The sequence below is a fragment of the Rhynchophorus ferrugineus genome, unplaced genomic scaffold (genome assembly GCF_030347505.1).
Source record: "Rhynchophorus ferrugineus isolate W39M unplaced genomic scaffold, kcgeb_rfMv2 rfM2, whole genome shotgun sequence".
Lineage (NCBI taxonomy): Eukaryota > Metazoa > Arthropoda > Insecta > Coleoptera > Curculionidae > Rhynchophorus > Rhynchophorus ferrugineus.
Genome location: NW_027472581.1, coordinates 90097368 through 90119131, shown reverse-complemented (window position 1 = coordinate 90119131; position 21764 = coordinate 90097368). Strand labels below are relative to the sequence as shown.

At 29.6% G+C, this 21764-nt stretch overlaps 1 protein-coding gene across 25 annotated transcripts in view; it reads left to right on the top strand.

Moving 5' to 3' along the window:
• pHCl-1 (pH-sensitive chloride channel 1) overlaps positions 1-21764 on the top strand; it is a 210879-nt gene that overhangs the window by 53007 nt on the left and 136108 nt on the right. For all 25 annotated transcript variants that reach the window (XM_076396928.1, XM_076396920.1, XM_076396917.1 and 22 more), the window contains exon 2: positions 14164-14329. The gene's annotated coding sequence lies outside the window, so the exon portion shown is untranslated. The remainder of the gene's footprint in view (positions 1-14163; positions 14330-21764) is intronic.

The following is a 21764-nucleotide window of genomic DNA, read 5'->3' as shown; positions in this document are numbered from 1 at the left end:
GAAAAACAGACATGATCACCACTTGTCTATAGAATCAAGCTCATCTTGTTGGTTTACCAATTGTATTATATTATTTTGTATTAATGTATTTTATTAACATCCTTGCTGAAAAGGTTATCTCGGTTAAGAAACTTTAAGCCAAAAAATTAATTATAAGAATTTTGATCAATATACATCTGTGTCAAGCAAAAGAACCCCTTCAAAATAATTAGATTTTTAATTGATGACAGTTTACAAACAACTTTTTAAAGGGTAACAAAACCTTTTCATGTAGTATAATCACATTTACATTCAATGTCATTTTTCCATCGCCCCATTTGGACACATTTTGTGTTTAAACTGTGTGTAATATTTTCATGATTTTTTGTGTTGAATACCTCTAAATAAATGCTTTATATAAATATTTGTATACGTTCCAGGTAAAAGCAATGCTAAGTCATACTCACATCCTTAATCTAGCTAACTTGGGTTGATTCTTCCAAGGAAATCTACGGCCGGTTTTTTATTTCCGCACATACACTGGATACACAACATTTTTGAAGATGAAGATACATCCCAATCAAATAAAAGTGATTATATTTAAGACCAAAAAATGCTAATTGTATTTTATGTCAGATACACATATATGGTGTCCTAAACAAACTGAAACAAACAATCGCCTTATATAAATCAGCCAATTAAATGCCTTTGTAGGCCAATTCAAATGAACCAATGAAAAAAGTGGTCTCAGATTGGTTGGACCATGCAAAATATTTTCTCGGTTTCGTCTATTTAACTAAAACCTCTATATATCTATATATTCAAACAAGTGCCATATTATACGTCAAAATTAGTATTTTATCACAGAAAGAACATAAATTTAACTATATAGATAATTACTGAGAAATGTTTCGCGACGTCCAACATATAAAAGTCACTACTTTGAAATTACTACTAGTTTGAATCGCTTATGCTAATAGGTATTTGATTGGTTCATTTCGGTTCCATGGTGCGTTCGTTATTCATTTGTTTTAGCGACATTTCCAGAATACAGTATTATATGGAGGTTTAACTTAAATAGGCGAAACCCAGGAAATGTTTTGCGTGGTCCCACCAATGCAAGCACTGAAACTCCTTTTTTGATTACCTTACATAGATATTTGATCGTTTAATTTTTATAACGCGATTTTTTGTATCTATGGTTTGTTTCAGTTTCTTGAAGGCATCATTTTTGAGTACGTTCAGCATATTTGCGACTTAATTACAATCACTTTTATTTGGTTATATTGTATCTTTAGTCTTAAAAGTGTTTCATATCCAGTGTATATGCAAAAATAAGAAAACGGGACGTCATTTCCCTAGGAAGAAACAGCCGAAGTTAGCTAGATTAAGGACGCGTGTGTGTCTTAGCATTGTTTTTACCTGATACGTATGAAAGTATTTATATAGAACATTTGTGATAATATATATGTGTATTGTTTTTTTCACAGTAATACAACCGAAAAAATCATGAAAATATTACCCACAGTTTAAACCTAAAATATGTCCAAATTGAGCGATAACAAAATTATATTGAAATATATATATATATATATATATATATATATAAATTTTGTCACCCTTTAAAAAGATGTTTTTAAAGTGCCATCAATTAAAAACTTAATTATTTTGAGTATTCATTTATTTAAACAAATATTTAAAAAAATAGTTAAATAGATAAGTAGAGACTGATTTTATAAATAAAATAGTATCTCATGATTATTTTATTATACTGTTCTGTTAATAGATCTTTAAGTCGTCTCTTTAACCCCTCAAGCTAACCATAATAAGATCACACTAGTAACTTTTTTATTTATCATATATTTTAATTTTTTGTCGCTTCTCTTTGAAATATAACCTTTTAGTATACATTCTGATATTTTTAATTCCAGATCACAATCCATTAACTGCTTCTGCTTTCAGTATGAGGGAACAAAAAGATACTTCAATACATTTTATTTAAATTAATAACACTAAAAATATAAAATAAGGAAAAGGTACTATAAACAATTTTGATTATTTTTGCTAGGAAATATACTGTATTCTCAATTAGGATTCAGCTGTTTTATATTCACATTTAATTATTTCTTACTTACAACATTACTTATATTTTAGCATTTTAACGTATTATAAATTCTTGTATTTATGTAGAATTTTATTTTTAATATTTTTTTTTTATAAATTATATTTGGGTTTTATTTTAAAATTTATTAGTCAATAGATTGTGTCGTCAGGGAGTAGGCACTTGATGCATATGAAATCCTTAATTAATGAAATGCCTTCCTAATAAAATATTTTCTTTACAGGTGTCTGTAATGGTAATTTATAAATAACTAACCACACAAAACAATTCTTAAGTTATATGAATGTAAGTTATATGTTATATGTCCTTAAGTTATATGTCCGTGAAGGCATCTGATTATTTCGTTTGTATGGTGCTTTTATTGTTTATTTTTTTATAAAATTAAGTGATATAGTCGGTAGTAAAATATGAGAAGCCAGTTTGTGTGCCCGGACGAACAGTTAATAAATTATTTTATTCTTGGATCAAACAGTTGATAGATGCAAGTCTACTAAAAGAAACAATCTTAATCGCAAAAGGATGATAATGGTTAGAATCAAATTTCTGTATCTAATATGTGTTTTAATTGTATATATTATGTTATATAAATTTCTACGCTAAATGCGCTTTCTTTTATTAAGTGTGGATTTTATAGTAGACTTTTTTATATTTAAATTTGAGTATTTGTATTACGAAATATACATGTCTGTATATAGATAATCTGAAATTTGTATCAAAGTGACTCTTGATTTATTCATTTATTGTAGTTACAAAGTTGCTGGTTCAAATTTAGGCCAGTGGGGCATTAAAGTTATTTAGAACAAAATTTCCATACTAATGCATATTCTGGAATATAAGTAGAAAATTTAATTAATAGTTATTTTATGTCTGAAGGTCTGTTTCGTTTTGTTGATGAAGAAGCAACAACTTTTAAATTGCCGAAATAACAATATTTACAATTTACAGGTTTTTATTACTGTCATATAATATTATGTTACTTGGTACATTGCTCGATAAAGGAGTGGTGTGTCCGATTATTTGAAAAAAATAATTTCTTAGATTCCATCGATCTGCTGTTGAAGTTACCGATATCTTTTAATTCTCTTTCTTTTTGATTTTGATACAATTTTGATATTTGTGTAGAACATAATATTTTATTTATACCAAAAATTTTAATTGATTTTTTTTCATCCATCAGAGCAAGCAACATCTAATTGTTATTTTTCTTATTTAACTGCCTCCTCCAGGATGTTGTACATAATTCATTATCAAGATCTATAATTTTAAAGGATAGTATCGTTTCTTGGCATAATATTTGATCAAGAGTTTTTGTTAATTTGGATTTAGTTTCACTCACAGACATTTAGATAACAGAACATAATAATAATAATAATAATAATAATATATATATATATATATATATATATATATATATATATATATATATATATAGTTAGTCATTTTCGTATTGTTTTATCTGATTCGCATCTACATGAATTTGAAGGCAGGTATCGTCAGTTTCAAAAGAATCTGCGGAGGAACACAAATTTTAATTTTTTGTTTCCGAAACCTCTCAATATATTTTCATGATCATTTGCCCTGAAATTCAATGAATATAAAACGTCCAGGATTGACGTTCATGAAAGATTCCGTTAAGTTTAATATTGTATTGTTTCCGTTTTTGAGATAGAGTATAATAATTTGGAAAATATTTCATTGTATTTGAACCGCTTACTATAAAAATGAACTCGTAACAATAAGTTTCCTCAAAAGTATGCACAAAAAGTAAAAAAGGTTTCCTAGAAAATATAAAATCGAAAAAAAGGACCGTCAGTTTTTCTTTTTTTTTTTTTTCGCGCATAGTCAGAACATGATTATGGCTGTACCCATTGAAGATACCATTCTATATACTCATATTTTGTACCGTACAATTAACGTACAATGTTCCAACTTTACGTTGTAGGTTTCGGATATCAGTTTTGGTCTAGTGTATAAAACCAAACCAGTGAATCAAAACAGAGCCCGCATCTGTGTTTTTTAATTTAGCCAAGTCCTTTCTATCGACTTTCCGAGGTGTCTTTGATAACCGCATTATTTTTTTTATAAACACACTCGAATATCAGCTTTTTCTGAGTTTTGGTCACTTTGTTACTAATATTGACCTAATCTGTATACACATCCTGCAATTTATAAGGAGTCTGACGAACTTTACATTAAACTATTCTATTTTGAGCAACATAACATTACATAAAATGTAGTTGCAGTTCTGAGCATGTTAGTTTTGAGCAGTAGATGTTAGTTTTAGATCATTCATATATACATAGTCTGGTCTAGTCAATTTTTTGTTGTTATGCCGAATGATCAAGCTGATCATTATTGTAATGTAACAGTTAATATTGCTATATTATTAAGATATTTATAACAGTATTAATATTAAAATTGCCGAATTAATTTACTCAGTGTTCAAGACGACAGCGCAAGAAGGACACTAAATTGTAACAAAAAATTAATATCATATTAATTTAACATTTTCCATTATTTAGCGAAATATAACCAAACAAGTCAACAAACAGTCTTTTTCTGCATTATAATTATTTAATCTTTGCCAATAAACAATAGCAAACAGTTAAATTACAGTATTATCGAAATTACTTTAATAATTAAAAGGCATACACCGCAATTTTAGGGATGAAACCAGTGCTGTAAATAATTCGGACGAAACTAGTCGAATTAAGCAATTTTGCGGCATAAACGCTGGCTGGTAAAGGGAAGAGCGCAGATAGTGGCGGCCTCTAAATAAATTAGTTTTTAACGTGTTCATATTTATGGACCATCGTAGCGTTTAAAACAAAAAATCTTAATTTAATATTCACTAACTGATTACTGCTTTTAAATTTAATCTAATGAGTTGAATGTATTTGAAATCAAAGTAGTATTTTAAAAAATATTTTCACATTATGCTATATTGTTCGATATGATCGCGAATTACTATATAATTATTAACAGTAAAGCTAAACATTTAAGAAAACTTTATTTAGCTTTTAACGTTGTATTATATTTAATTTATATATTGAAAAATGTATTTGATTCAAAGTCCGTTCTATAAAAAGTGGTAATAAAAGTCTGCAAGACGAGTTTCTCTCTTTCTCTTAAGTTTTCTTTTCATTCTGACGTGTAACTCACGCAATTGCAAAAATATTTCAATTTTTCTGTTAAATGTTTTAATATGTTACCTGTTATATCTATTACCTTATTCTCATTATCAGATTTTGTTAATTTTTTTTTGATTTTTATATTTATTTTCTTTTTTCCTCATATACTGTTAAATGTTGTAGAATTTTCCGATATATTTGAATAACCTATAGTTTAACCCACCATAAATGGTGTACAAATGGTACAGAATTGAGATTACCCCACTGTTCATTAAGTATGCAAAGAAACTTACTAATAACAACTACTAAAGAAATTTTAAAAAAAAGTGATAATCCAGCGATAACTTATACTGAAGAGACTATAATATTTTTAGCCTTTTGGGATAATTCATATTTTATATCATAATCTCTAAATAGGTGGTACTTTATTGATTTTTGAAAGTGATGGGAGGAATATTAGGCTCAACATTTAATTCTACATATTTAATAATTGTATTTGCCAGGTAATTGAATTATAGTTTATATTTCATTTAGTTAAGACTTACTTTATTGTTACAATTGTTGTTACAAAACATTTGTAGAAAGTTGTACTGAATTTTCATGTTAAATATGGACAATTATTGTAACAATTCGGTAATTATTGACTTTTTTCCATTATTAATATAATGACCTTTTTAACTAATAAAATAATTCATGGAGTAGTATTCCTTACCATTTATCTATTTTTTATGTATATATAATTCACAAACGTTAGCCAGATCCATAGTTTTACCTAGAATATTATTGATTTATTTTTACTATTTAAAAACATGCCGAATAATAGATTTCCTTTTAAACGAAAACTGTTTGTGCTGAATATTGTATGGTCCCTTGGAATAGATAAAAGTGATATTGTGTTCCAATATGTATAATTAATGTAGCGTTTGGCTCTGTGCCACGAATTTTTGTTGTTTGAATATTTTAACAATACGAAGAAAACGGTGTAGAAAATAATGTTCATGACAGTTTTATAAAAAAAAGTAATTATAGTTCGTTTTTCTTATGTATGGAGATTGTTACTGCGTCATAAATATTAAACAGAACAAAGCAAAAGTGTTAAGGAATATGAAGAATATGTAATTTTAATAACGCTATTAGAGGTTTTTATTAATTTTAGAGAATTAATTGGATTTCTTATTAATAGAGCTAAAATTTTTCTTAATCATCTTCCGTAAGAGCGTAACTAAAATTCCATAATAAAATTATCCAAAACATTTTGCAGAAAAATTTAGAGTGTAAAAAAAACATATTCAAGTGCAGTACTTCTAATAATTTTTAAAATTAAACGGAGTTTGTGAGTATAGATATATATCTATGGATGACTAATTTAGCTCTCTCTGACTTCTGATACTTATCAATAGCAATGGTTGATGCAGGGATATTTCGAAGGCGAAAATCACCTTAATGAAGGGATCCATGGTTTGGAGGATAAGTAACTGATTAGGTGTAAAAATTGGGTGAAATTATATTGAATAATCAATATTTACAATTACAACTATTACTATGTTTTTCAATTTCGTTTCCAAAAAAGCAACTTAGTGAACTAACAAATACAAATTAATATATAAAGAATAATTGTAATATTTTGTCCTATACCTCTAATAAATCTATATATAATGAAAAATAGTTAATTAATAAAGTTGAATTTTTCAAAAGAAGAAAATCAAGATCCAGATAGTTAGATCAAGTAAAATATGATTTATTGGACATCAAAATAGAGAAGGTGAAATAGAGATTCTCCAAAGAAAGAAATAGATTATCAGCAAGTAAAATAAGAATTGGACAAAAATTATCCACTTTTGTCTTACTTTGTCTACTTAATTCAAAGTCAGTTTTAATAAATGTATATAACACAGATGGTCGTTAATTTGATTTTAGATATCAATAATAAGGACACTCTTAAAATAATATATATACTTATAACATATATTTATAACAAACTAAAATATCTTTATACCAATTATTATTTTTTGCCAAGAAGGAAAATAACTTGAAATTTTAGTCTGCCTTAATTAGCGAGCCTTAATAAGTTTCTACTAACGTTGGAAACTATCGACTGAAAAGAGTCCATAGTCGCAAAACAGTCTAAACAGTCGATAGTCAATAAACTAGCGACTGAAAATAATAATTATTAATTACCATTTTCATTCAAATGCATGGTTTTTTAATACGTGATGTCAGACGAAGATGTACGAATCCTCTCCTGTATAAATTGTTAGAGAGGAAAGGACAGAGATAATTACAGTATCAGCGAGACGGAGATGTACATATTCCTTCACATACTAACTTGAGAAAACAAAAGGAAAAAAATAATTACCGATATTATACTATTAATATTATTTTTATTTATTATTGAACGAAAATACTTGTAAACAAAAATCGAGAGAGTAATGGAAATATTACCTATAATTGCCATAAAAACAGTCAAAAGTTATTTACTACTTATCAATCATAATTTTAATCTTATATATATATATATATATATATTATATATATATATATATATATATATATATATATATATATATATATAATATAATGTGGGATATATATATCCCACAAATATCCCACGGCTATCGCAACAGTAGGTGGACCATCCCATCGCTTTTATCACTGCGCCACCAAGCAGGCTTTAATCTTTTTACCCTATTATATTAATGATCTTGAAAAATATCGTTCCAATATGCTGCTATATTAATATATAATATATTGTTATTTACAAGCAAACTAGCAAAAAAATCATAAAACTATATATATTATCTATGAATCTATGTAACCATAAATTGGATACATTTTTGTCAAGGTTTTTTCATGAGCATGATTGTTAAAAATCAGTTGAACCAAAAGTAGTGACTGAAACAGTCGATAGTAAAAAGTAATCAATTATTAAATAGTCGATAGTCAATTTCAGTCGAAAGTTCCCCACGCTAGCTTTTACGTTTTTGATCGTCTGCTGCTTCTCTCTCTCTCTCTCTCTCTCTCTATATATATATATATATATATATATATATATATATATATATATATATATATATATATGAATCCTGATACATTTGAGTACAAAATTATTTCGAAAACTTTGGTGTTCTTGAATCTCTTGATCAACACTATTATTTATACAATTACATTAATAAAAAAAATTACAATTTGAAGTTTTAATTTGGGTTAATAGGCCTAATACTGTTTTTACAACCAATAAAAAAATTAGTTCGAAGAAGTGGACAGTTTAGATGACTCAGTGCAAATCGTTTTATATTTGACTGGTTGAGAAAGTTGCCAGGATTACAATTGCAGTGTACATCGATTAGATACAATGGTCACGCGAGCCTTCCTGCAGCTAGGTCTAGTGGCGAACGTGGGCTGGGTCACAGTGGCGCGTAAAAGGCCAGCAATGGAAAAGGCGACATAGAGCTAATATATAAATAATCGAACCAACACTTGTACTTTTATTTATAGTTATGATTATTCATTTAAACAAGGATTAATATATTTAAGTTACATTTAGATTTTACTTCGTATATTTTTATAAATGTAGCAAGAATAATTAATAATATTAATTTATTTATTATGATGTAAAGGATTGGTTACATATATATCCAAATTAACTTTATCCCTTAATAAAATATAGAAATATAAACATAATGCAATACATCAGATTTATTTTATTGCACGTTGGCAATACTGTTTTGGTTTAAATAACGCCAAACGATATAAAATTACCGTTGAAAAAATGACAGCAGAAATCAACACCATAAGTAGTACTGTTTCGGCAGAAGGACTTGCGCTACTAGAATTAAATCCAAATATTTTTTAGTTAGCCCTAAGCCTCAAAAGATGCGTGCGTAAATTTGACAGCTGTCGGATCATTAGTTTGTGAATTTTGAGTGAATTACATTTTTAATGAAGCAACTTTTGTTATTGTGAAAAATGGGTAGAAAGGAATTTCACGTGTTGATAAAATATTGCTTTTTGAAGAGCAAAAATACAATTGAAGCAAAAATTTGGCTTGATGCCGATTTTTCGGACACTGTCCCAGGAACATCAACCATCAAGGATTGATATGCTAAGTTTAGACGGGGTGAAACGAGCACCGAAGACGGTAAACGCAGTGGACGCCCAAAAGAGGTTGTTACCGATGAAAACATTTAAAAATACACAAAATGATTTGAAAAGCCGTAAATTGAAATTGAATGAAGTAGCAGACACTCTAAAGATATCAACTGAACGTGTACATCATATCATTCACAAATATTTGGATATGAGAAAGCTATGTGCAAAGTGGGTACCGCGCGAGTTCACTTTTGACCAAAACCAACGACGAGTTGGTGATTCGGAACAGTGTTTGAAGATGACCAAGTGTAATGAGCCCGAGTTTTTGTATTGATATATGACAATGGATGAAACATGGCTCCATCGTTTCACTCCGAAGTCCAATCGACAGTCATCCGAGTGGACTGCACACGATAAACTCGCTCCAAAACGTGGGAAAATGCAACAGTCGGCTGGCAAGGTTATGGCGTCTGTATTTTGGGATGCGCATGGAATAATTTTCATTGACTACCTTGAAAAAGGAAGGACCATCAACGGCGATTATTATATAGCGTTATTGGACCGTTTGAAGGACGAAATCGCCGAAAAACGGCCGCATCTGAAGAAAAAGAAAATGCTGCTTTACCAAGACAATGCACCGTATTACAAGTCAGTGAAAATGATTGCAAAAATTCATGAATTGGGCTTCGAATTGCTTCCTAATTCACCGTATTCTCCAGATCTGGCCCAGAACGACTATTTCCTGTTCTCAGATCTCCAAAGTATGCTCGCTGGTAAGACATTTTCGTCGAATGAAGAGGTGATCGTCGAAACTTAGGCCTACTTTGAAAGCAAAGGACAAATCGTACTATAAAAATGCTATCAAAAAGTTGGTGTGTCGCTATAATCAGTGTATCACCCTTGAAGGGAATTATGTTGAAAAAAAAACTAATTTTGCCGAAAAAATGTGTATTTCTATGGTAGGCCGGGGACTTTTCAGTTGACCTGCACTAATATGAATATATGGTTTCAAATATATCCATATTATTTTCAATGCAAATTATTACTATATAATACTTCAATTGGGTTTGACACACATATCTGAGATAAACTGGGAATAGAGATTTTTTCGGAAAAAATATTTGTGTTTTGAGCAAATCCATTCATCGAGCTATTTTCAAACTTTTTCGAAATTTACGCAGTCTGCAAGCGCGTGTCTAATTGGTGCGAAAAGTTCCTAGTCGGACAGTGCAAGGTCTGGAGAATAGAGGGGGTGTGATAATATGTCCCATCCAAGTTCTTGGACTCTCTGACTATTTTTATGGAGATTACAAGTTTTTACACAATACACTGACAATATAACAATATCCTCAGGGTGGGTCCCAGTCACTGATTAATTATTTATTAAAGTCCTCATTAATTTATTGATTATAAAATTGCCTTTTACTTTTTGGCTTTGAAAATCTTAACTATTAATTTAAGACCTAATAAACGTACATTATAGAATATTTAATCGATAGAACATCAGGCTGTATATTAAATTATTTATGGCAAGCTAATAATCAACATGGCGTTTTCTAAAATTAGATAATATCCAGCCATTATTCTATTATTATATAATAACTTGCGAAGTAATGATATACTGACATTAAATAGCGAATGTAAATGCGATGTTTATATTCTTATAATAACAAAGGAAATAAAACCTCTTTCCGATTTGTAAAAAGAAAACAGCACATATAGAAGATTCAAAAATAAATATTATTTGCATGACGAGATCCGGAACCTTTTTAAATTAGATTTTCTTCTCGAATACATTTCAGTTCATGTATATGTTGAAATTGAATTTATTTCGCATGGAAATAGTATTCTTTGTAACGGATATGAAGAAGATCAGTGGATGCAAGGTTTTATAAAATAACAGAATCTATAGAAGAATCAATATCAAGACTATATTTTATTATGAGTAGAATTATCTAATATGTGTATATATAGAATTTGTATAAGCAAATTGGTTCCGTAAAAAGGCATATATTTAATTAAATTTCAAACGTGATAAACAAAAATTATTGTTCAAATATAGTAGAATTTGAGAGTCTACCACTTGAGCTTTTCAGAGTACTTGCACAAGTGTTTTGTAAAATAAGCTTTATTACAATTGACTAGTCAAAAATACGAGTAGTATAATGAAACAATCAAAAAATTCATAGGTTATACCAAAATTATATCATACAATATCTGATGACAAAAATATATGATAATTTTATAGAGTGTGTTAAACTAGTCAATTTATTCTGAAATTTTCTTCTTTTCTTAGAGACCTATCTTTGATAGTTGGTAAGATGATAATATATCTTATTCTTTTATTGTATTCACTGACTTTACATAATTGTCAATGTATAATGATGGTTGAAGTTTGTAATGTTTTCTGCAGTTTACATTTACTTTCACTTAATCTTAGGTAACTAGGACTTAATTTAACTTATCTAAGTTACTTAATAACTAGATATCTGAAATACAAGTGAATGTACATATTATATGGTTATATGTATTTTGATAATCGATATATATATTGATAAAAATGCAAACAACTCTTAGACAATCTTGAGGAAATCTGATAGCGAATACTTGATTATACAAGTTTGACATAAAAGAAATGTAATACAATATTTTTAACAAAAATATTGAACCGACTTCAAAAAATAAATAGGGAACTTAGCAAAAGTTAAAAATAATCAATCTTAGATTTTTAACACAAAAAAAACGTTTTAAAATAAAATATATACATAATAGTTGTTTTTTGTTAAACATATTTTATTTTTATCTTTTTAGTGTCAGATATTTACTTAATAAATTACGCAGTTATTTCATTAAATACTACAATGGGTAGGCCAAGTAAAAGTACAGCGCGTATGTGGAAATATCGAAATAAAGAAACAATGATTAAAAATAAGGAATGTTGCAGTGCCTGGGATCCTCTACCTGATTTAACAAATATTCCAACCAAACTGGAACAAAAAAACTGCTGTTTTGTCGGGAATCAAACCCGGAACCTCCGCGTCTCCACTCATCAGTTCAGCTATAGCGTTATATACAAATACCTGATTATTTTAGATAAAAAATATGTGAAGACATTGTACGTGTCTAAAATTTGAGATTCTCTCTAGATTTCCCCCCTTTCCCCCAACAGAACATAACTTGGTTCTAACTGAACCAACTAGGAAGTGCACTTTTTGGAATAAAGAAATAATTTTGAAAATCGGTCCATAATGGACGGAGGAATTGACGAACAAAAAAATTAAATCAATTAATAAATATACATCCAATGCTCAAAAAGAACCCTCTTAAATAACATTCAATTGCCAGAAAAGTTAGACATATAAATAATAATACAATATTGTGTCGGAATAATCCTAATAATTAACGAAAGATGATTAAGAATTCAAATTATATGTATAATTATGTGTAGACACTATATATCATGTATCCAGTTTAAATATAACCGAATTGGCAATTACAAGCTTGCAAAACATATGGGTACATATAAATAAAATTGTATTAATATTTAGGATATTTGCCAATATAATGTGGATATGACTTCACTATATTTTTTTAAAATAGATATTGAAACTTCTATTATGTTAATTTCTCGAGATAAAAAACCACTAAAGTATCAAATAATAAGATATAATATTTCTTTTGTTCGATAATATCCATAAAATATTGTTGTAATAACAGCATATAATTTAACAGAGCTAATTTCGGAACATATTATTAAAGGATATTTAATATTGGTGATTTTCCTCTCTTGCAAATATCGTAACTCCTAAAATATTCCTGCTGGTTGGGACTAAACCTGAGGTAAAATGACTAAACAACATATAAGCATGTACTAGCGCTAGTGTGAAAAAATCAAATTTTTGTTGAAATAATATCGCATAATATTGCTTAAACCTTATCCAAATTTAAAATAATAACTAATATAATATTCCGAATTTACACCCTGTATAAAATTTCAATAGAATAACATTTTCACATACGATGTTGTAAGTACATTATATGTTGTAAGTAATGTAGCCTAAGTTTTAGGGGCTATTAGAATCTAGAAATTTGCAAAAATCCGCCGTTTTTTTTTGGTTAACGCTTCGGCGGCATCTAAAAACGACACTATAAACATATTTTTAGATAGAACAACTCACAAGCTCATACTAAATTTCAAGCAAATATGTTCATTAGAATTTAAGATATCATACCAACCGTCTCGAAAGAAGTAGGTTCAAGGAAAACGTATAGAGTTTCGTTATTATAAATAAAAAACGATAAAAATATTTGTTTTGAGATAAGAGTAACACAAAGTACTAGACATCGTTACGCACTTAGCAACCTTATAAGATTTAAAGCCGAAGACACTCAAGTGACTAAATATAATTACAACTAATTAAGCATGAAAAATAACCCTTTCGAAGGTCTGCTTTTCGTTTTACTACATTATAATGCTGCAGTATTAAAATAAATATTAATAAAGATAGAAAAAATACTTAAGGATTACTATTTTCTAACAATAGACGGGTTTATAAACGGAATACTAGTAAAGTATTACAATTTTGTTTCTGTTTTCTTAAAAGGTATGTCTTTTTCTTTATTGCGAAAGGAATTCATAATTTTGTTAAAATATTTAAAAGAAACACGCTTCAGACTCATTTGTTGACTTGACACCCAATATTGGCGTGCTTTATTTGCCACATCGATAAAAACATATACAACTGTTCAGTTCTATTCTGTTCATTAATATTAAGTCTATTTTATATTAAACAAACATGAATAAAAATAATTACAGCATTTTAACTCGGCTATTCTTTTCAGATTACATGGCTAGTGATAAAAATTGTGAGAGGTGTAGAGAAATGCGTTATGGTATGTACTTGGTGGAGAAGATGCAGGTGCTGTTTTGTTGTTAGTATGGTGAGGAAGCAGAAGACAGGGAGCTAAGCTCACGTCGTCATAGGCGCAGATTCGCCTCTCTGAAAAGGTTAGTCTGTATGTATAAAATATTTATTTATATTTTACTTATACTATTACTTCGAGGTTGATATGTACCATAAATATAATTATTTGATGGTCCTGTATTTTTATATATGTACTTATTTATATTTACCGATTCTGTGCCGAAAGAGCGGTACACCAGGTGTACCGGAAAGCCATTACCCAATTGTTTTTCGCAAAAATTCATGATATGAAAGAAAATGGAAAACTATGTTTATCCAAAGTATTGGCCAACTGATTCTATATATCTTGCACATTTTTCAGGCAATTTATGAATGCCCTCCCAAAACAACTTCTTCGAAATTGGCGAAATGCTGCTCCGCAAGCCCGCTTCTCATTGATGTGAAAGGTTTATATTCACCCAGGGTAAAGTCTCTAAAGTACGGCGTGTGCGATAATATGTTCTATCAAAGTATTTTCAACGATTCCTTGGCCGGTTTTGCTTTATTAGACGGTACCTTATCGTGCTGTAAAATGTAAAATCTTTACCCTGTCTTCGGCCCAATTCATCACCACCATTCACCAAATGCATGATACAAATTGCTCATTTGTTGTCGGTAACGATCACTATTAACTTTATCACCAGGTTTGAACAGTTCGTAACACACCACACCACTCTGGTTCCACCGAACACAGAGCATAGTTTTACAACCAAAACATTCTGGCCTTGGAGTTTATCGCTCGGCTTCGCCACGCGATATTGATGGTTTTTTGGGCTTAAGGTTTTCAAAATGAATCCACTTATTTATCATCCGTCACGATTCGATGCAGCAATGACTTCCGATGATACTTTTAAGCATTATTTCACAGACTAATTTCGATTTTATATTTGCATGACATTTGCATTGCATAATATCGATTCATGTGGCAGCCATTTTCCTATAATTGGGATTTTATCTAATACGTGTAATCATTTATTGGATCACATTTAAGGCTTTTTATAATTGTTTTTGAGTTTGGATTAGCACTTCATCCAATAAATCTTGCCGTTTAACATCTTCAAACTTTTTCGGTCTACCAGAACGTTCTTTGTCTTGCACATCGATATTACCAGTTCTGAACATTCGATACACGCCTCACATGTTTTTTATGTTGTTTTATGTTATGTTATGTTTTTAAGTTTATAAGATAAAAGAAGAAAAGTAATTCGCGCCGCAAAGTATGTATTAAATCATAACAGTGTACACTGAATCCTAGCAACATATGTTAGGAAACCCGGGGATGACTTTCCAGTATATCTGGTATATTTTGAGACCAACAGCAAATCGGCCACAGTCTTTATACTTCGTAAGAAACGAAGCGCTGCCCAGATAAATCACGACCCGTATTCCGGAACAAATATCAATTAGAATGAACAAGGTCTGGAATTGAAATTGAAGCAAAAATTTAAAAACTACCTCAAATGCGTAATATTTGGTACAAAATCGAAAGAAACTGTTCGCACTTCGACAAATTGACTCAAGTTCAAAAATGAAGCCTTCATGATTGTAAATGCTTTAAAATTAATTTATAAGCCTATATTATGTAGGGTCGACAGTTTTTCGATTTATTTTTCATAATTTTAGAGAAACTACACTGTATCTATTGGATATAGTTATTACTTTTAACAAGAGTGTACATCTTCTGATTATTTCATAGAGGAAAACATTAATAAAAGGCAGCACTCCATTTTCGTCTAAAAATATTGATTGTTGGTAGATCTTTTCATGGATACTTCCTTAATTGCTCAAATATACTGAAATTATTAGGATCACAGTAATTTTACATATTCTTATAACATGGTAACTGAACGCAAAGTATTTTTTTTACTTTATGTGATTCCACAGATTGCCCTATAGGCAATAAGTATTTCTTATGTCTATATTATAAATATTTAGCGCGTAGAAAATCACTTCATTAAGCGATCTCGTGTATAAAATATTATTTTGATTAGTTAGTCTTATTCTAAAGTCTATATAGGTTCAGTAATCATATCAGGTGGTGTTAAACGTTTTGCTCTACGCACTATCACGTTGCTTATTTAGCTGGTTAGCGAGTGTGTTGGAGTGCACTGACACTCTTTCGAAGTACTTCACTCAAACACGTTGAATTACATTCGTTATAAGTTTAAGAGGAATATCGCGTTGTATCACTTTATTTGAAATATAGTACGGAGCATCCACAATGGCACGCAACACTTTACTTTCGAACCGTTGAATGATGGGTATATTAGATTTGCTAGCGGTACCCCATAGTTGGATTCCATATGACCAAATAGGCTTGAGTACAGACTCATACAGCAACACCCAGTTATCTAATGATCTTGTATTTGCGCCCGATGAGCCAATACATTTGATATAATTTTAGTCCCGGTTGTTTCCGTTTAGAGAGTATGTGCTTCTTCCAGGTAAGGCGTCGATCTAAGTGCATACCAATATATTTAACATGCTCTGCTTGGGGGAGTTGACGATGATTGATATTCACTGGTGGAAATGTTCTTCTACGCAGGGTAAACGTTACATCGGTGGGATTTTGTTTCATTGGCTTTAATGTGCCATATATTCAACCATAATTGTATTTGCTCCAGGTGGTTTATTGATGCTGTGACTGGATCTTCATGGGATGCTAAAATTGCTGTGTCGTCTGCGTATGTTGCCACAGTAGTTATTTTTGTGGTGGGCAGATCGACGGTATACAGAAGATACAGTACTGGACCCAGTGTAGTGTACTTGCGGAACTCCTGAATATATGGGATTTAATCGCCTTAATTTACAATAAAATGTCTATCAGTGAGCTATGATTTTAGTACCTGATAGTCCGGCTGAGGGAGAAGTTTCTTTAGTTTAACCTGCAAGCCCGTATGCCATACTTTGTCAAAAGCCTGAGATATATCTAGAAAAGCAGCCGAACAATATCTTTTGGTATTTAGATCAGTGTTTATTTTGTTTACAAGTCTATGCACTTGTTCTATAGACCCGTGCTTATTGCGAAACCCCACTCAAAGTATAAAGCTTTGATTTTTTCGTGTGGATCTCTCTCCATCATGCAGTAATTAAAGTTGCTCCAAATCTAAAACGTCTAATCATTGATTACCATGTCTTTGTAGTTCGCTTAGTAAAGCAACCGCACTCCACTCAATCTACACAAAATAGTTATACTTTCAGGAAGCTGTCACTTCTGTCATATACACGAATTGTGTTAATTTGTTCCCAGTGTTAATCAAGGGAAAACTGCTCAATTTTTTTTTAGACAAAATTTGAGGTCGATAAAACACGTATTCAAATGTTATCAAAGAAAGGGATCACTTCAAGCAGCCCCATTTAGATTCATTTTGCTCCTATAATATTACTTAGTGTTTTAGACAAATAAAATAAACATAACTAAACCTAAATCTTATATGACTAATAACCAATAAAACTTGTAAAGGGCATCTAATACGAAACTACTTTTATAGTGTGGGTAGCAACACCATATCCCAACAAAGTTAATACCATAGCAGCTCGCGGTATGTAACTGTAGGACACGTAAAATATAAAATGAAACATAAATTTGCAAGCTCGGTCCAGAAGGACCAGCAAAGTGTATTAAATTAATATACAAAGTTACGCTACCCCTATTCCCGAGATATTTTGTCGCTTGATTACTGTTTGTTTTGAGTCAGGAGGGTCTGGCGAAAAATATGCATATTCTCTGTGAATGAATTTATGTATCTTAATTTGATATTATATCAAAAGTCTATATAATATAATACAATATATTTGATTTGAAATCAAAATAATTATAAATGTTGTCTTGACGAAGAATAATTAACAACAATAGATTGAAACCTTTACTGGTGCTAAGGGTATAATTATATCTCAATCACTTTGTTAGTATTGGAGTCGGAAGACTCAATATATATTTTACGTCATACAATAAACAATGTGTTTCTAAAATCTATGAAGACTTACATGAAAATACTCGAAACTAAGAACTTGAAATACTGTCGTTTATTACCTTTGAGTCAATATAATGTGAGCGAAAGGTACTTCGTTTTTAAGCTTTGCTATATATCCTTACGCTCATCTGATAAACCATTGGAATGGTGCCTGAATCACTGTGCACAAAAGACTAGAAAATTCGCAATATTTATAATCATTTATTTTCATATATCCATTCACTTACTAATGCTTACCAGAGAGGTGGTATAGCGATTGAAGCTTATTAGTTGTTACTTACTATGGCTATGACGTTTTAAGTCTAATTTTGTTTATGTAGACTTGTTAACAAATCTTCCATGCTGAGTTTTTATAGATTATAGATTTCCATAGATTTTCATCATAGATCATTTGAACAGAAAAAATATGACTACCAAGATTAACTAATAATTATCTCATTAATCGTCAGGACACCGACATTATATAAAAAGCTTACAAAGAGATTAAAAAAGAAAGAGATATTTGCTCAGCTATATTCTTGAACATAGAGCAAGCCTTCGATAACATCTGGCATAAGGGATATATATACCCCATAAAATGTTATCTAAGAAACAGTAACAGTAGCGTAACAAAAGCGGATGTACAGCAAAGCATTTCCTCGGTTCCCTCTCTTTACCTACCCTATAGATGTGACGTACCATAAGTAGAAAACATTATTATAGCTACATTTACTGATGATACTGCGTGACATGAGATATGCGTAGACGAGGAAATTAAAAGTTAAAAAAAGAAAATCAGTAAAATATAATTCATCTATAACCGAACCGAACAAATAATATTATTATCACATACAGAAACAATGCTAAATAACTTGAGATGGAAGGTATATAGCAAATAGAGTAAATTGGCCTGAATTAAAATTTAAAAAATATTATTTATTTAGAAACAAGTCTAAATTATCCGCACATAATAAGTTGCTGCTATATAAGTAGATACTAGAACCAATATGGAGCTATATAGGAATGGAATTCGGAAATGAAGAACTTTCTCGACAAGTACCGTCAACATAATACAAAAATATCAGCACCTACATACCATAGGAAGAATTCGTTACCCTAAGACCTTCAGATTACAACTGTGAACAAAGAACAAGGCATGAAAAAACTTCGATGTTGGCATACAAAGGGCATACACTTGGTAACATTAAACTAGGACGCAGGTTCAGGATAATTAAACCGTCTGATATTGTATTCTTAAAAGTACTTAATAGTTACAATTTTACTCAATAAATGCACATTCCCACGAAAAATTGATTACAGTTAGGTTATTAATTTTATAAATAAATAACCATTAGTTAATTAGTAATTAATTATAATTTAATCTTAAAAATTAATTTTTTAACTCTACTCCCATATAAAGTATATTGCTAGCAAGACGAAAGATTCCTGCTTTCCATAACAATTTTTTTAAAGCATTTTAAAACATCCAAGGAATGTGTTATCATTTTAATAAATTCAGCTCGGAATAGAGAAAGGTGAGGTAAATATGTAGCATTAGCATTTAAAATAAGACGAAAATGTATTATTCAAGACTTTTATTGAATCCATTTGAATAACTAGGTTTATATCTTTAAAGTAACATCTCACTCGTAATATTCTGTCGTTTTTTATTTTTAGGGAAAAGAAAGGCCCAAGAATATTTTATACCTTTGTTAAGGGTTTGTGGAAAGCAAAAATATCATTCTTTACATGTTATTAAACTTACATATACTAGTCTTGAAGATAAATAATAATATTCATAATATTTTTGTGTTTATATTCTAAAATAATTTCTTAAACGTTATTTGTGACAATGTCCTGCTTCGGTAGTATTTATAGAATATTGATTACATGGTGTTTAAAGTATTCCTATTATATTATCCAGACATTGTACCTTGCGATTATTAATGATTTCAATCACCTAGCTAAGCAACACTTTTGGCCGTTTAAAAAATAGAAAAGATTCTTTAAAAGATTACACTTGTCAACCCAAATATACTACACTACCCGAAAGGAGAATACCATTGATGGACAATATTTAAAATATACATGTACAATCAATTTTCCTAAGAAAATCTATTACGACAATATATTATTAAGTTTGTTAATAAATAATATTAAACAAATGCATAAAAAACAATGTATTTTGTTATGAACATAATCTGTAAGTTTATGATACACCATTTGTTATAACAAATTTTGTACCGTTGAATGTTTAACGAAATCGATACGCGTTCGTTTAAACAAAACGAAAAATGAAAACGCTGTAATATTGCCCATTTGGGACAAGAAATCGATACGTTTTATAGCGTAATTTTCAAAGTTTGTTATTTTGGAATCTGCTTGCTTTATTTCAATATGTTTTGCAATAAAAATAAGCACTCTTGTATACATTTTTAGGGGTGGCGATATAATTCAATCTCTTTTTAAATAAATAACTGATGTTTTTTTGGTTATATTTTGAAACATGACACTATTCAATCTAAAATAATGCAATCAATGTCTATATAAATATTTTAACTTGACATGGCTGGTTGTCCTAATAAAATATATATCAAATACTTCATACATTGCAAGAAGTTTTTTTAATTCCTTTTCAAATAATATTTCGTAAACAATTATTAATCTAATTTTTTTGAAACATTTTATATTTTCCATTTTTTTGATAATTTGATAGAACATATTGTTAAGTAACTTTTAATACCACAACCATTTGAATTTATGCTTGAAATAAATTTTCCTTGGCACATACTCCAATTTACAATAATAATTATGTAGAAAAATAATTTAATTAACAGTATTACTGTTGTTTTTCAAGGTCTGAAATAAAATTCGTCTAATTTCTTATACACTATTAATCAATTCATCACTTAATATAAACGTTTAATTATTTTCAATCTGAAAGAAGGTTCTTAAGTCACTAAGGTTTGCCCTTGTAAGACTGTGTAGTAGCTGGCCTTGAAATCAAGTCAATTACAGTTCTGCCTAAACAACAAAATTAATGCCAGTGAAGTAAGAAAGGTAAGAAAGGTAATAAATATTTAATTAGACCAAAAAGCTAGAGATATCATGTCACAAAAGGTATTTAAATAAATTGCTACAGATACAATATATTCGACGTTTCATAGCCTGATACTTTCCTGCCCCAACAAATACAGACGTATACAATTTCAACTTCACAATATTTAGAAACAGCATTTATCTCGAGTATGTTCTTTTGTTACCGGAGTATTTTTGTTTTTAATACGATATATATTGGAAAAGCACACTTAGGCTGGATATTGTTTTACTTTTATTAATACTTTTTCCTTTGCTGCTTCATAAAAAAAATCGCATTATTTTCTGGTGCTAACATAAAACTCCGTCCCTATATATTTTTTTAGATGTAACGATTTAGAAAAAGTTTTGATAATATAGATATTACACAGACAGGAAATAGTCCAATTTTGTTAACTTTGCATCTTATAAAAACTTAAGATTTCTATGA